We start from the raw sequence: 17,109 nt of genomic DNA, 5'->3' as shown, positions 1-17,109 counted from the left end.
ATTTTGGGTATGCCTGCACATGCCTGGTGTCTTTTTATAAACTACCAGATCTGGGACTCAAACCAAGTCAGTCACTTGGGAGTCCAACACCTTAACCATCTGCTGCCCCTTCTAGTTATGGGGTATTCAACCTGGTACTTATATTTATTGGAAGCTGTTGGGGTACGTCTATGAAGTAGAAAAGGTATTATTTCACAAAAAATGGAGAGAGAGAGAGACAAAGCAATTTGAAAATGGAGGAAAAACTGAGGCATAACAGCTATTGTGAATGTCCTAAACTTAGGGCTTGAGGAGACATGGGCGCCACTGAAGACTCTAAGGTAATCCAGAGTAACAGTGCCTTGTGGTGTACAAGGATCCATGCCAGTTTGCTTTTCCTTTCCAGTACTCACACCTGGTAGTCACACATTCCCATGAGTCTGGTTGCTGTGGCCAGGGGTGGACTACTGTATGAAAATCCTGATGGGTTGAACTAGTTTGTGGCATGGTGGTTAATGTGACTGGATCCCACATGGTCAACTGCACAGTTCAATTCCTGGACTGGGTGACTTGAGGAACATGCCCCAAGTCCTAAGAAGAGGGAGAAATAGAGAAGAGATTGTGTCATGATCATTCTCCATGTGGCTTGGGGGGAATTTCTCTTTTTTCTGTCTCTCTGTATCTTTCTGGTAAATACACTCAGTCTCCTGTCAGTCAGGTTTCCTTATTTAAAAACCAAATTTTTAAAAAAATATGAAATGTGTTAAAAATTTTTTTTTTTACAATTTTTCACTGTGTATCATTACAACACACCAAATTAATTTTCCCATCATGAATACACTGTAGATTGGTTCAGTTAAAGATACAACCACACACATTATAATCATATTTTCTTCCACTTGGAGTTTGTAAAACATTTTGCTTCTTTCTTTCCACTTGATTCCCTGCCTCTCACCCTCCACCATCCCACCTTCCTCCCAAACTGTCTCCGGTATCATCATTGCTCTCCATGCTTTTGTACCTTTCAATCTTTCAAATTCTGCCATAGAGTGCAGACGATTGTTATATATTGAATGGGCCATACAATGTCTTTTTCATAGTCTGTCTTGCTTTGCTTAGCATTATTATTAACTGTGGTCACAATGTGGTGAAATAGATCACCTACACATTTTCCTCCAGCCCAATAGAAACTTTGTACCTTTTCTTTTTGTTTAGATTTTTGCCATAAGACACCTATGTTTGCCAGAGAAAGCAAGAAACCACACCCCAGGAGGGATGGCCATGACACACTCCCTTCTCCATTCTCCTCTCGCGACCCTAAGCATGCACACACATGTGCCTGGTGTGTCTCTTAGGAAGCCAGGTCCAGGACTTGAACCACAGAGTTGGTCATGTGAGATTCAGCACTTCAATCACCATGCCAACTGCTGGACCAAAAACCTTGTACTTTTTAATCAACGTATTCCCCTTTCTCTTTTTTCACAGTATTCCCCAGTCTCTGGTAACCACCTGACTACTCTGTTTATATGAGATTGCCTTATTTAGGTTCCACCCATAAGTGAGATTATATGGCATTTATCTCCCTGTGTCTAGATTATTTCACTTAACATGATACAATGCAATTGGACTCACATGGGAAAGATCCTGAGTTCAAGCCCCTGGATTTCCCTGAGTATACTGGCTATCCACATATTCCCATTAACCAAGCCAGTGGAGATTGTGGATGGGTCATACTTGGAATCCTGTTGGAATATTCTTTTCTCTCTTTCTCTCTCTCTTTCTTCTTTCTCTCATGAAATAAATAAGCTTTGAAGATAAGGGTGGCTCAAAGATTTTCACAAACTGAATTCTCTAAGTATCCAGAACTCACACTGACTTCCCTGAGGGACACTGGTATAGACAAAAATAACATTTTTCCTGTTGAATCCTTGTCCCCAAGATTAGGTTATAAATCAAGTGACTCAGTTTTTATTATTCCTCCTTGAATTCTGCCAATCTCAAAATCACTTATCCTCCCTTTGAGTTCAAGTGTTATGCAAAGCCTACAACTGCAGTTTGTGTCTGGGATGTTGGTGACCTGAAAAACATGTCAGATAAGTGTGCATGTGTGTGCAAAATCCCAAGAGAAAAATGGAGGAAAAGGGATTTCAATGTGACCATCCACCTTGGAGGTGTGTTCTCACATTTATCCCGACCCTTGACTCTCTCTGGAAAGTACACACAATCTCTAGATTAGTTAATTAATGTTTGTTTTATAAAAGGAATAGCAGTTTATTCAGCTCATGGTTGGAGACCCAAAGTCCAGGAACCATTTTCTAGTGAGGCTAAAACATGGTGGTAGGCATAAGTGGTTGTCCATAAGTTTCTCCTCATTCTGGTCTCCATCCATATGGTCTTGGCCTGCCTCATCCCCTCTCCTTGTAGATACAACAAAAATCTGTCACAAGAGCTCCACCCTAGTGATTTTATCTCACCCAATTCACCACTTTGGGAAAGAAACCATGAGGGAGTTAAATTTTTACTTAACATCTTAACAATATAACCAAGAACCAACATAAGAGCTTTTGAGAGATACCCACTAATCCTTTACCAAGACAAAATTCCCAAATGTGAACTGTTAGGGGAAAAATCATTATCTGGATGATACCTAGCAGTTAAAGTGTCAATATAGAAAATAAAATTGTATGTTAAGGATGATGTGTGTGATAATATCTTTGACTAGACTAATGTGTATTGCATTCATGCTGGGAGGGTTCCTTTTGTATGCTGCAAAATATATAGTAATGAAATGTAAATGAAACAAACAAAAAATAAATTAAAATTTATTTTAAGAGAAAATAATTATAGAAGCATAAGTAAAAAATTATTACTCAGATGTTCTCATACTAAGAAGTTATATAAATGCCCTTATTTGCCATTTGTAGTATTTTTCATGAAAATAATAGAACTGTAGGAGCTGGCAGGTGGCAGAGCGATTAAGGTGCAGAATTCCTACACAGCCAGCCAAGATTCAAGTCCTGGACCTGGAGGCCTGCTTTCTCACTTTCTCTCTGTGGTCAAACTAAAAATTAATTAATTATTTATTTCTTAAAAAATAAATTAAAAAAGAGAATAGTACAACTGTCAAATATTTCTTCAGTAAAATTTAAGAAAAAGGAAAACAGTGCAATCACACAAGCTACTTGAGAATAAATATCCTTTTAAGAAAGAACAGTTTTATTGAGATATAATTCACATACCAGAAATGCATGTTCTTCTGTGACATGAATGGGAATTTATAAATATTTCTGATCCAAGATGGGGAAAAACTGTGAGAAGATAGGAAAATACCAATGGAACAAATATTAGACAACAGAAATATAAGAAAGCATAATAAAGTGAGTTGTTTAAATGGTATAGAGAAATGTAAGCCAAAGACATGGACATTACAGCAAATAAATCTAAGGAGCAAGTTTTATTTCCACAATCTCAATTTATGGCTCCAAGGCTTTGAATCCCATAATCATAGGAACTTCTTCAGTCTCAGTTTAATTGACCTTTTCATAGTTTCCCTCCCAGTGTCTTTCAGAGCCCTCTTTATGTCTATTCCTCAGACTGTAGATGAAGGGGTTCAGCATGGGGGTGACCACAGTGTACATCACAGAGGCTGTTTAACTTGAGTGTGAGCTGTGGGTAGCACCAGAACTAAGGTACACACCCATGCTTGTACAATAAAATAAGAAGACAACTGAGAGATGAGAAGTGCATGGAAATGCTTTATACTTCCCCTGAGCTAGTGAGGTTGCATGAATGGAAGAAACAATCTTAGAGTAAGAGTAAAGGATCCAGGCAAGGGGAAAACCAACAGCAACACTGCTGGAAAGTAGATCACCAGGTCATTAAGAAAGATGTCAGAGCAGGCAAAGTGGAGCACCTGATTAAGTTCACAGAAGTGGGGGGATTTCCAAGTGAGAACAGAAGGACAGCCACAACACCATCACATGTTGTAATAAAGAATGCAGGGCACTGATAATGCCTGACACCAGAACCAACTATCCACATAGCTGGGGGCTCATGATGACTGTGTAGTGCAACAGGTAGCAGATAGCCATAAACCAGTTATAGACCATCACTGTCAGGAGATGATCATCTAATTCTGCAAAAAACAGTAAGAAGTACATCTGGGTGATGCAGCCTGCATAAGTAATAACTTTTCTCTATCTGGATATTCATCAATTTCTTTGGGATGCTCATGAAAGTGAAACAGATGTCTATGAAGGAGAGAATGGAGAGAAAGAAGTGCATGGGCATGTGCAAGTAGGAGTCTGAGATTGTGAACAGGATGATGAGCAGGTTTTCACACACAGTGATCAGGTACATGGAGAGGAAAAGCCCAAATACGATGGGCTGCATTCCTGATTATTCTGAAAATCCCTGAAGAAATGTTGAAATTTGTATATCATTTTCTGCTTCCATGTGGTGGAGATGACTACAACAAAGAGAAAAATAACAAGACAAATTTTCACAGAGGTGGATAGTACATCACTGAAATGCCACAATTCATATTTTATAATCAATAAATTCATTTTTATATTAGGTGTTTGAATGGTGTCACCTTTTGAGGATTCCTTGGCATATTTCATTATTTATTATCACCCACCCTTAGCCTCTTAACCACATGGTCATTATTCTACAATTTTTAGTTTTTGTTCTTTTTTTGTCATTGCTTTTTTCCCCATATGGTGTAAGAGAGAGAAAGAGAAAGTGAGAAATCACCCCCAAGGGGGTAAAACCATGCCACAATCCCTTCTCCTCCATTATCATCCTTTCTCCCCAGTGTGAATTTAAGCCACCAGATCTGGGAGTCGAACTACCATGTGGGAGTCCAGCACCTTAACCAACATATTAACTGCTAACCCAACAACTGACTATTGTAAATGTTATTATCCTCACCTATATAGTGTGGATAATGGTATCCTTCTAAAACAGATATAATCCCAATACATCTGTAGATAAACTTTAGCAGTTCTTTTCTAAATAAATGGTTATCCCTGGTGAGAAGATGAGGCCGATATTTTTCTTCTGCCTCTCAAACATCTTCATTATTTCCCCACTTCATGGTCCTCAGTCCCATACCTTATTCAGTTTCCTGATGTCTTCTCCAGTTATCACAGACTGGTAGCTCTCCAGCTCAATACTCACATTGATTCAGACAGGTCTTTCTATATTACAGAGATGATCACCTCAACTTTCTGTTTAATCCATCCTTTTTCTTCCATGACTCCCAGCTGGAGAATGAGGTAAAATTCTATAGCTTCAAATACCAGACTATCAGAATTCCAGCCCTTTAAAATAGTAACAAGAAGTTCAACAATTTACTGTGCATCTAAATTAAATTTAGAACAGGAGCCTGTTATTCCATGCTGTACACTGTAACGATGTACAGTGATTAAGTATAAATACATTTTTTTCTTTCTTTGGAGAGGTTTTTGCTGTAGGGTGTGTGCACTTGCCAGAAAGACAGAGAGAGACAGAAAGCGAGAAATCGCCTCCCAGGAAAGATGGCCGCACCACGATCCATTCTCTTCCATTCACCTCTCAGGATCTTGGGCAAGCACATACATGTGCCTGGTGCCACCGGGTCCAGGACTCGAACCACGGTCAACTACATGGGAGTCCAGACACATAGCAATTACATTAACTCCTGGCCCCAACCTAAATACAAATTTAAAAAATCTCTACTGAAGTCACAACTTCATAAAAAAAAATGGCCAGCAGGTGGTGTAGTGGTTAAGGTGCTGGATTTCCATGTGGTCAACCTTAAATGGAGTCCTAGTCCTGGCAGCTTGCTGTGTCATTTTTTTTCTCACTCTTTCTTTCTCCTCGTTGCTCTTTCTCTGATGAGTGCATGTACCCTATGACAAAATTACATAATAATAATAATAATAATAATAATAATAATAGTAAGTAAAATTAAGAAATAATTTTTTTAAATGGGAATATTTTCCTAATACAAAATAATTGCAAATATTTGAGATGACAAATATACCAATTACCCTCATTTAATCACTACACATTTTTATTTTTTAACTTGCTGTAGGGTGAGTGCACTCACCAGAGAGGGACAGAGAGAGAGAGGGAGGAGAAGAGAGAAATCACCCTCCAGTGGGAGTGGCCATGCTGCAATCTCTTCTCTTTGGGAATTTGGGCACACATGCCTCATGTGTTTTTCAAGCCACTGGACCTGGGACTTGAACCAAGCAGTCAGCGATATGTGATCTAGCTGCCTTAATCACCATTCCACCAGTTGGCCTCACATATTCTTCTTTATTATTGCACATGGTAGTCTTGAACTAAAAAATTACATTGTATGCCACACATATGTAAAACTGATACATATTAATTAAAAAAGGGGCCATATTTTTTCTGTGACAGATTGTTCTGTCTTACCCTTACACTGCCTATTCCCAACCCACACAGATCTCTTAAACTTGAATATGATTTTCAGCTTCTACAAAAGTCAGAACTAAAACCCGTCACTAGACATGGATGTCCACTTTCTCCACTTTTCAATATAGTGCTAGAAATCTTAGCCAACATAATTAGAAAAAAGAATAACATAAAACATATTCAAATAAGCAAAGAAGAGTTGAAAATATCTTTATTTGCAGATGACATGATGGTATACTTAGAAGACAAAAAGGTTTCCATTAAAAAACTTCTTGAAGTAATAAATGAATGTAGTAAAGTGGCAGGTTACAAAATCAACATCCAAAAATCTATAGCATTTCTTTTTATGAACAAGATGAATGTGATAGATTTGCAGAAAGGAATTCTTTTTACCATAGCCACAAAATGTATAAGATACCTAGGGATAAACCTACTGAAATCAAAGACCTTTAGAAAGAAAACTATGAAAATCTTTCTAAAAGATATTGAAAATTACATAAATAAGTGGAAGGACATCCCAGGTTCCTGGATTTGAAGAATTAATATAGTCAAAATGGCAATTTTACTCAAATTAATATACATACTTAATGCAATTCCAATCAAAATACCAGGGACATTTTTTTACAGATCTAGAAAAGACAATCATAGAATTTATCTGGAATCATAAAAGACCTCATATTGCCAAAGCTACTCTGTGCAAGAAAAGTGGAGTAGGTGGTACCTCACTCCTTGACCCCAGAATGTACTATAAATCTGTGATAATCACAACATGGCACTGGTACAAAAAATACAGATGGAACATTGGAATAGAATAAAGACCCCAAAAATAATTCCCAAAGCTTACACACAAAAGAAATTGATCAATCCAGTGGGAAAAAGAAAACCTCTTTAGCAAATAGTGCTGGAAAAACTGGGTGTCCACCTGCAGAAAGATGAAACTGGATCCCCATTTTTCACCACTAATAAAAGTCAACTCAAAATGGATTAAAGATTTGAACCTAGGACCTTAAACTATAAAACTACTGATGGAAAACACTGGGGAAACTGGAAGAATTTGGGGTAAGCACAGACTTCTTAAAGAAGACTCCCAAAGCACGGGTAATAATCCTTAAAATAGACAAATGGGATCAATTAAGATTAAGAAGTTTATTTTTCACCACTAATAAAAGTCAACTCAAAATGGATTAAAGATTTGAACCTAGGACCTTAAACTATAAAACTACTGATGGAAAACACTGGGGAAACTGGAAGAATTTGGGGTAAGCACAGACTTCTTAAAGAAGACTCCCAAAGCACGGGTAATAATCCTTAAAATAGACAAATGGGATCAATTAAGATTAAGAAGTTTATGCATAGCAAAGGACACAGAAATTAGTGTGAATTGACAACATTTGGGATGGGAGAGTATTTTTGTAAAATATACCTCAGATAAGGGACTGATAACTAGAATACACAGGGAACTCAAGTGGTGGCTTACTGGAAAAAAAAAAAAAAAAGATTAACCCAATTAAAAGATGGAAAAAGATCTGAACAAAAAACTCTCTAAGGAAGACATAAGAACAGCCAAAAAACATAAAGAAATGCTCAACATTCCTCATCATAAGGAAGATGCAGTTTAGGGAACCAGCAGTTAGTGTAATGGCTATGTCGCTGGACTCCCACGTAGTCGACCGTGGTTCGCGTCCCAGACCCGGTGGCTTAAAACTCACGCCGGACGTGTGTGCGTGCATGCCCAAGATCCCGAGAGGAGAATGGAGGAGAAGGGATTGCGGCGTGACCATCCCCCCTGGGGGGTTATTTCTTGCTTTCTGTCTCTACGTCTCTCTCTGTCTGTCTGGCGAGTGCACGTGCCCTATAGCAAAAACCTCTCCAAAAAAAAAAAAAGGAAGATGCAGTTTAAAACCACAGTGAGTTACCATCTAATCCCTGTCAGAATGGCAAAGATCAGGGACCAGTAGATGGCATAGTGGCTACATCTCTGGACTCCCATGTAGTCAACAGTGGTTCAAGTCCCAGACCCGGTGGCTTAAACTCATCCCAGGTGCGTGTGTGTGCGTGTGCATGCGTGCATACCCAAGATCCCAAGAGGAGAATGGAGGAGAAGGGATTGCAGAGTGGCCATCCCCCCGGAAAGTGATTTCTCACTTTGTCTCTCTCTGTCTTTCTGGTGAGTGCATACACCCTATAGCAAAAAACCTTTCAAAAAAAAGAATGGCAAAGATCAAAAATGCAAAAATCTGTAAGAGATGGAGGGGTTGTGGCAAAAGGAGAATTCTCCTACACAGTTGGTGGGAATGTAAATTGGTCCAACCACTGTGGAAAACAATATAGAGTTTCCTCAAAGATCTACAACTAGAATTACCATCTGATCCATCAATCCCACTCCTGGGTATCTACCCAAAGGACAGGAGAATGCTCAGACAGAAAAGTGCTTGCATGTCAATGTTTATTGTGGCATTATTCACGATTGCTAAGACATGGAACCAACTAAAATGTCCATGAATAGATGAGTGGATTGAAAAAATGTGGCACATATACTCTATGAAATACTATTCAGCCATTAAAAAACAAGACCGTGCCATTTGATAGAAAGTGGTTGAATATGGAATATTTATTGCTGAGTGAAGTAAGCCAGGCTATGAAAGATATTGTATGTATCCACTTAATACATACCGACTATCTGCACTCTAGCAAAGAGATTGAAATATTGGAAGGTATAATATTGTTATGGATGATGAAGACAGTGTGGAATAGGGGGAGGAAAGGAAGAGCATAGAGAAGAAAATCAGAAGAAATAGAGAGGGATGACATTTGTGGGACACAGAAATGGTTGATTATTTGTTAATGATAACATGTGTACTATTCTCAACTGGTCTGATATTAGAAATGTTTCATGTTGGGTAAATTCTCTTTATAAGCAAAATGACATATAGCAATAGAATGTTTAAAAACAATAAAAAATATAAATATATGTTTAAAAATAATAATCTGAAAAAAATGAAAAGCTATTTGCTGCTGCTGATGTGTATAGTAATGTTTTTGTCTTGACTGATATGCATGGTAATCATGTTGGAAAAAGAAATGTTATACAGGGAACCAGCAGTTAGCATAATGGCTATGTTGCTGGACTCCCACGTAGTCGACAGCAGTTCGCGTCCCAGACCTGGTGGCTTAAAACTCACACCAGGCACGTGTGCGTGTATGCCCAAGATCCCAAGAGGAGAATGGAGGAGAATGGAGGAGAATGGAGGAGAAGGGATTGTGGCATAACCATTCCCTCTGGGGGGGTAGTTTCTCGCTTTCTGTCTCTATGTCTCTCTCTGTCTGTCTGGCGAGTGTGTGTGCCCTATAGCAAAAACAAAAAAGCCTCTCCAAAAAAGAAAAAAAAAGAAATGTTATGCACTATAAAGATATATGTGATTAAATGCAATAGAAGAACAATAATAAAAAATATATTTAAAAATAAAAATAAAATGCATAGAAAAAGGAAAAAATTTACAGAAAAATATAATTAAAATATGTGTTTATTTGGGTGCAAAGAAATTTTGAAATCCTGGCATAGTTTTTTTTTGTTTTTTCATAATGCACATCTGAGGACCTTTCATATCTGATCACCATTTTGATTTACTTATGTTTATTTTGTGCCAATGTTACTACAGTTATCAGCATTTCAAAATATATTTATAGATTTTTTGTTTATTGCCTTTTTTATTTATCTATTTCTAATTTCATTTTCTTTTATACAATCAAATTATTTAGCTTACAAAGTGAATATTTTAACATGTGAACATTTATCCCTAGTCCAGGTGACTAAACTATAAAATATCTTTTACAGAAAATTGCATGTTTCTTTGTCCCATTAATGCTTTTACTCCCCATTTTTCTTCTAATTGTTCTTCCTCAAACCCTACTCTTACACACACACACTGTATCTGTATTTACATACATTTACTGTGTTCCTATATACTTCGGTCAATCCCTTTCAGTCATAGCGTGTGGACACTCAGTATATATTAAGTGAGGACATACAATGTCTCTCCTTCATATCCTGGCTTGCTTCACTCAGCAGTAAATCTTCCATATTCATTCACTTTCTATCAAAAGCCAGGTGTTTTTTTTATGGCTGAATAATATTCCATAGAGTATATGTGCCATGGTTTTTAGATTCATTCATCTGTTTGTGGATAGATGGTTTAGTTGGTTCCGTGTCTTGGCAATTGTGAATAGTGCTGCAATAAACATTGATGTGCAAGCACTTTTCTGATTAAGAATTCTTCTGTCCTTTGGATAGATACTAAGGAGTGGGATTGCAGGATCATATGGTAGTGCTACTTGTAGATTTTTGAGGAATCTCCAAATTGTTCTCCACAGTGGCTGGACCAATTACAATCCCACCAGCAGTGTAAGAGAGTTCCCCTTTCACCACAGTCCCGCTAGCATTTATCGTTTTGTTGTTGTTGCTGTTGTGTGTGTGTTTTTTTATCTTAGTCATTCTGACTGGGGTTAGGTGGTATCTCATTGTTGTTTTGATATGTATTTGCCTTACAATGAGGGATGTTGAGCATTTTTTCATATGCCTTTTGGCTATTCCTATGTCATCTTTGGAGAGTGGTTTGTTCAGCTCATTCTCCCATCCTTTAATAGGGTTGATCATCTTTTTTCAAAACAGCAACTTGAGCTCCTTGTGAATTCTGGTTATGAGTCCCTTCTCTGACACATAGTTTACAAAAATATTTTCCCATTCTGAGGGCTGTCGATTCACACTAATTACTGTGTCTTTTGCTATGCAGAAACTTCTTAGTCTGATGTAATCCCACTTGTCTCTTTGGGGGATTATTGACTGTGCTTTGGGGTTCTTATTTAAGAAGTCTTTCCCTGCCCCAATGTCTCCCAGAGTTTCCCCAGTGTTTTTCAGGAGCAGTTTTAAAGTGTGAGGTTTTAGATCTTTAATCCACTTTGACTTGATTTTTGTCAAAGGTGAGACAAATTTTTGAAGCCAGTGTATTTATTAACTTACTTGAACAGTTTAACGTAGTACCAAAAACTAGATGATTTAAATATTACTCTTCTGTCTCACAACTCTGGAGATAAGAAGTGTGATGTCAGTGTTGGCAGGGTTGATTCCACTTAGTGGACATGAGTATGAGTCTGTTCTATGTAGGTGGGAGATTAGTGGGGGATGTACAGTTGATTAAAACATATTTAATATACCCAATGAGATGAATCAATAGCCCCAGCCATGTCTGAGATAGCCAATGAGATGAATCAATGACTCCAGCCTTGTCTGATATAGCCAATGAGATGAAACAGTGGGTCCAGTCATATTTGATATAACCAGTGAAATGAATCTGTGGGATCAGTCACATTGGGTATAGTCATTGAGATGAGAATAATCAGTGCACTCAGTCCATGATCAATTAACACAACCTAGATTTAAAAATTATAAACCTCAAAGAATGTAACTGCCAGGGGCCCTGAGTCACAATTTATCTCTCACTCTTGGATTACTTTTACTTCTCAGGAATGTACTTTCACTTTTTCTTAATAAACTACCCTGTGCTTTTACAAAACAAAGACAAAAACAAAAAAAGAATGTTCCATGGCTTACTCCAGCTTTTATGGGCTCCTGGCAATCTTCAACATTCCTCTAGGGGGCTGAATCTGTAAGTTTAGAGTGCTCTTGCATCTAGATATGTGTTCTTGATTTTTTAGCCTCCATATATAATTTATATGTTTAAAAGTTTTTTTAAAATTCCTTTTTGTTTCTATGAAAGAGACAGAGGGAGAGATGTATTCAAAAAGTTTATGAAAATGCCTAATATAGAAAAAATTATGCATAGATTATTTTTTAATTTTGCACCAAAATAAACTTGTACTTTAAGTCCATATTTCTGAAGGGCCCTCATGCTTAAACAGTGTGTATGTATAAGTATGTTGGAAGCTGGAAGATGCTGTGGTTAGGGCTCTTGATCCCACATGGCTGACTGCACAGTTCAAGTTCTAGACCTGGCAGCTTGAAAAATCACTCCAGGTACATATGTGTGTATGCTCAAAAATCCCAAGAGAAGAATGGAGGTGAAGGGACTGCAATGTGAACATCTCCCTACCCAGGGGGGTGATTTCTCACTTTTTTTCTTTCTCTTTCCCAGTATCTCTCATTCCAAAAAGTGCATATGCCCTGTAGAAAAACTAAAAATAAATAGATAGATAAATAAATAAATAAATAAATAAAGGATCATTTCTAATTCCTACCATAGAGACCCTACCAAGACATTTTTGGAAGTTACTTTAGTTATTTTTGAAGTTCCTTCCTTAATTATTTGCCTCCTATTCCTCTATCCTGAATCAACTTGAAGCTAATATTACTCAAACATTTTTTTCTACCTGTTTCATATGGCCTTTTGTAAATTATTAATGTTTTGTGTCTTTTCCCCAGTAGTGCATTACTTTTCCTGGGATTTAAAATTAAGACCTAGTAGCTCAAAGAAATTAACTTTTTGTCAGTCAAGTAGATTATGTTTTCCAACGTAAATCTCAACATAGCATGCTTTCTCAGTCAAAATTTTAAATTTTATGGTCCAATAACTGATTTTTTTTTCTCTTTTCTGTTAAAGACTTATGTTCAGAAGAACTTCTACCTTCTAAGATTATATGTACCTATGTATAAATAGCTTCATTTAGGCAGTCCATAAAATATACATGTAGATGTATGTATTGTGCTCCACAGATGTAGGTAATAATGTTGATTTATTTATTAAAAATCAAATGTGTGCCAGCAGGTGGTATGGTGGTTAAGGAATTGGGCCTCCACATAGATAATCAAGGTTTGAGTCCTGGACCTGGCTGCTTGAAAATCACATTGTGTGTGTGTATGTGCATGCCAGAAATCCCAGAATGAGAATGATTGTGGAATGGCAAACTCCACCAGGCAGTGATTTCTCACTCTTTCACTTTCTCCCTCTCTTTCTAGTGATTGCACATGCCCTATGGTAAAAACCTAAAATCAATCAATTAATAAATAAATAAATTATAAATGTATTGAATCTGTGTATCTATCTGTGTTTTCTTCTTGTCTTTCATATGATCTGCTTTCACATTTTACATTTGAAATTTACTTAGAAATATGGAGACAGGATTGAACATTCTTTTATTTTTCTAAACAATCACTAAATACTTAGTTGTACCTTCAAAGAAAAACTTATGATAGCTAGAAATAAAAAGTACAAGATAACATGACAGTAAAATATATTTCAAAGAATATTAGACATTTTACTAAATTATCAAACTCTAAGATTATTCTCTTGAAAGAAAGGGAGAAAAGTAGCTTCAATCCTTATCATAAATTTTAGCAGTGTTCTGAAATTTACAGCCAAGGTAATGTAAGCTAATAGTGAAATAGATCTTGAGGTGTGGTGAAAGTGGGAACTCTCTTATGCTGCTGGTGGGAATGTAAATTGGTCCAGCCACTGTGGAGAACAATTTGGAGATTCCTCAAAAATCTACAAATAGAACTTCCATATGATCCAGCAATCCCACTCCTTGGTATCTACCCAAAGGACAGAAGAATTCTTAATCGGGAAAGGGCTTGCACATTGATATTTATTGTGGCATTATTCACAATTGCTAAGTCATGGAACCGACCCAAATGCCCACAAACAGATGAATGGGTTAAAAAACTGTGGAACATATACTGTATGGAATACTACTCAGACATAAAAAAAACAAAAGCCTGGATTTTGACAGAAAGTAGATGAATATGGAGGATTTACTGCTGAGTGAAGCAAGCCAGGCTATGAAGGAGAGACACTGTATGTGTCCACTTAATATATACCAAGTGTCTGCACTCTATGACCTGAACTGAATTAAAAAAGGATATAGAAACAGAGTAAATAGTTGTGAATACCAGATATAGGATGGAAAGAGAGCGGGTAAAGGAATAGAGTCTGAGGAAGAACACTGAGGAGAAAAAGAGAGGCATAGCATTAATGAGACAAAGAGATAGGGTATTATGTGTTGCAGATAACTTTATAGCATTATCAACTGGACTGGGGAGAAATGTACACATGTTGGAATATTCTCTTTTCAAGCTAAATAATGTGATTGGATGTATAAAAGAACTTGAAATTTAAAAATTCATATTATTTGAAGAAAGAATTTTTGAATGAATTTATGAAACAAATCTTAAATATATTTTTTTTCTTTTTTGGAGAGTTTTTGCTATAAGGTGTGTGTGCTCACCAGACAGACAGAGAGAGACAGAGAGACAGAAAGTGAGAAATCACCCCCTAGGGGGGATGGCCACACCTCAATCCCTTCTCTTCCATTCTCCTCTCAGTATCTTGGGCACGCACGCACACGCACCCAGCATGAGTTTAAGCCATTGGGTCCGGGACTCGAACCACGGTCGACTACGTGGGAGTCCAGTGACATAGCCATTACACCAACTGCTGGTCCCCTAGTCTTAAATATTAATGAGAAATTCTGAAAAGAGTCATGATACTTTATAAGAACAGAAAAAAAAAACTTCCTTAAAATATTAATACTAATAATATTAGAGACATAATGTGATGGAATATCATTGTTAATGAAATTAAGCCTCAATTTTTTAGAACATTATTACATATAAATTATTATAATCTACATTAAAAAAAAGCTACAGGAAAATTTATACCAAAAAAGACTGAAATATCTAGAGGAAAATTACTGAGACTAAAATGGGAACATGAATATAACAAGAATGTCAATTTTTTTCTTAATTTACTTATAATTCTAATGGAACATCCAATAAATTTAAATGGTATTTTCCTTGCCACAATGTTAGATGATTTTGCCATTAATCTGTAAGAATAAACTGACATCAAAAATAACATTATTGCAGACAGAGGTAATATTACCTGAGTATCTCTAGTCAACACTTAGGTATATCTACTATGAAGATAAATAATTAAAACTATATTATAAAGACAACGTGCTCACCGAAACAGCATAAAATCATAATGTGGATGATCATTTACAAAGTGTGCTGATGATAATGTTTATGGTAGTATCTCAGACTTGACAAATATGCACTCTATTCATGCTGGGGAAAACCATGTAGCACACTGTAGGGATGTACAGTGACTAAATGTAAATTTAAAAAATAATTTTAGGAATGTGAACAGGGTCATACAAAGATGATAATTTATATGTATTGTCCTAAGATAAAATGAAACATAAAATTAGCATAAATCGAAATAAGATTTGACTTAAATCACACCAGGTACATGTGTGTACCTGCTCAAAAATCCAGAGAGGAGACTGGAGGAGAGGGGATTGCAGTCTGGCTTTTCTGGAGTGGGGTGTGATTTCTCACTTTCTCTGTCTTTCTGTCTGTTTATCTCTGACAAGCATCCTTGCCCTATAGCAAAAACTAAAACTAAAATAATAATAATAATAATAAGAGATTTCATTTGGTGAGATATTTTGATCTGAAAGAATGAGTAATGATGGAAATTGTGTATTAGATTCTCTTCTATAAATAAAGAAAGAAGAGAATCTATTTTGAACTTGATATTTAGAAATACTCTTTAGGTTGAATGTATTGAAGACAAAATGATGACATATATTAAACACAAGCAATGATTAATTATAACAGTGGTTATTAGATTTTTTTTTAGCTGACGGGGTGGCAAAGGTCCAGATACCAAACATGTAGAAATGACACAATGAAAAATTTTTGGATGATTTTCACATTCCTGAATCAAAGACCTAAGAATTCAAAAACCCTTGTCCAATCCCTTGTATTAAGACTATAATGAGTAAACTATAGCATCTAAATATAAAGGGGAGTCTTAATATACTCTGCTTCCTAAATATCTATCTATGGAAAGGATACTGGCTTTGATTCCAATATTACCTCAAGAGTAGGATTGTTAAAAAGTCTACTTTGTTTTAGGTCCTTAGCGTCTAAAGAATTATATGCCTCAGAGAATACAAAAACAACAGTTTATTTAATGAGACATCATGAGAATTCTTTCCTAAAAGCCTCACATACTATAAGGACTTCCTCTTACTGGACTTCTACTCCAATTTGGTTTAACCATTAGCAGAAGAAATCTTGCTGTGTCTCTTAGAGATCTCATGAGTAGCTCTGTCTCTCTGCCCTTCCTGGGAACAGACTTCTTTCTTAACAATTGTTTATGGTAAGAACAGAACCAGTGAAAGTGGTAGCATCTTGAGAAGACAGAGCATCCTTGTAAGTGCAGAAAAATAAGAATAAGCTATGGAGAGTGGGTTTCCTCTTAAAAGGATAACTTCCCAAGGCATTGGCTCTTAGGCATTCACATGATGCCTGCAATGTTTCAGGTCAACTGGGCTGGGACTTCAAACCATGGTCACCATGTGTCATCCAGTCTAGTATTTCTTTCTTTCTTTTTTTTTTTTTTTAAAGTTCATTTTATTATTATTATTTTTAAGAGAGATTTTTAGTATAGGGTGTGTGCGTTCTCACCAGAGGGACAAAGACAGAGGGACTGAAAGCAAAAAGTCACCCCTCCTCCCCACAGGGGGATGACTATGCCATAATACCTTCTCCTCCAGTCTCCTCTCAGAATTTTTGGGCACCCATGCACAAGCAACCAGCATGAGTTTTAAGCTACTGAGTCCAGGACTCAGACTATGATCAACTATCTGGGAGTCCAGCGATAAAATCTTGATACTATC

The sequence above is a fragment of the Tupaia chinensis genome, unplaced genomic scaffold, assembly GCF_000334495.1.
Source record: "Tupaia chinensis unplaced genomic scaffold, TupChi_1.0 Scaffold141791_1, whole genome shotgun sequence".
Classification (NCBI taxonomy): domain Eukaryota; kingdom Metazoa; phylum Chordata; class Mammalia; order Scandentia; family Tupaiidae; genus Tupaia; species Tupaia belangeri.
This window is presented reverse-complemented; position numbering follows the sequence as displayed.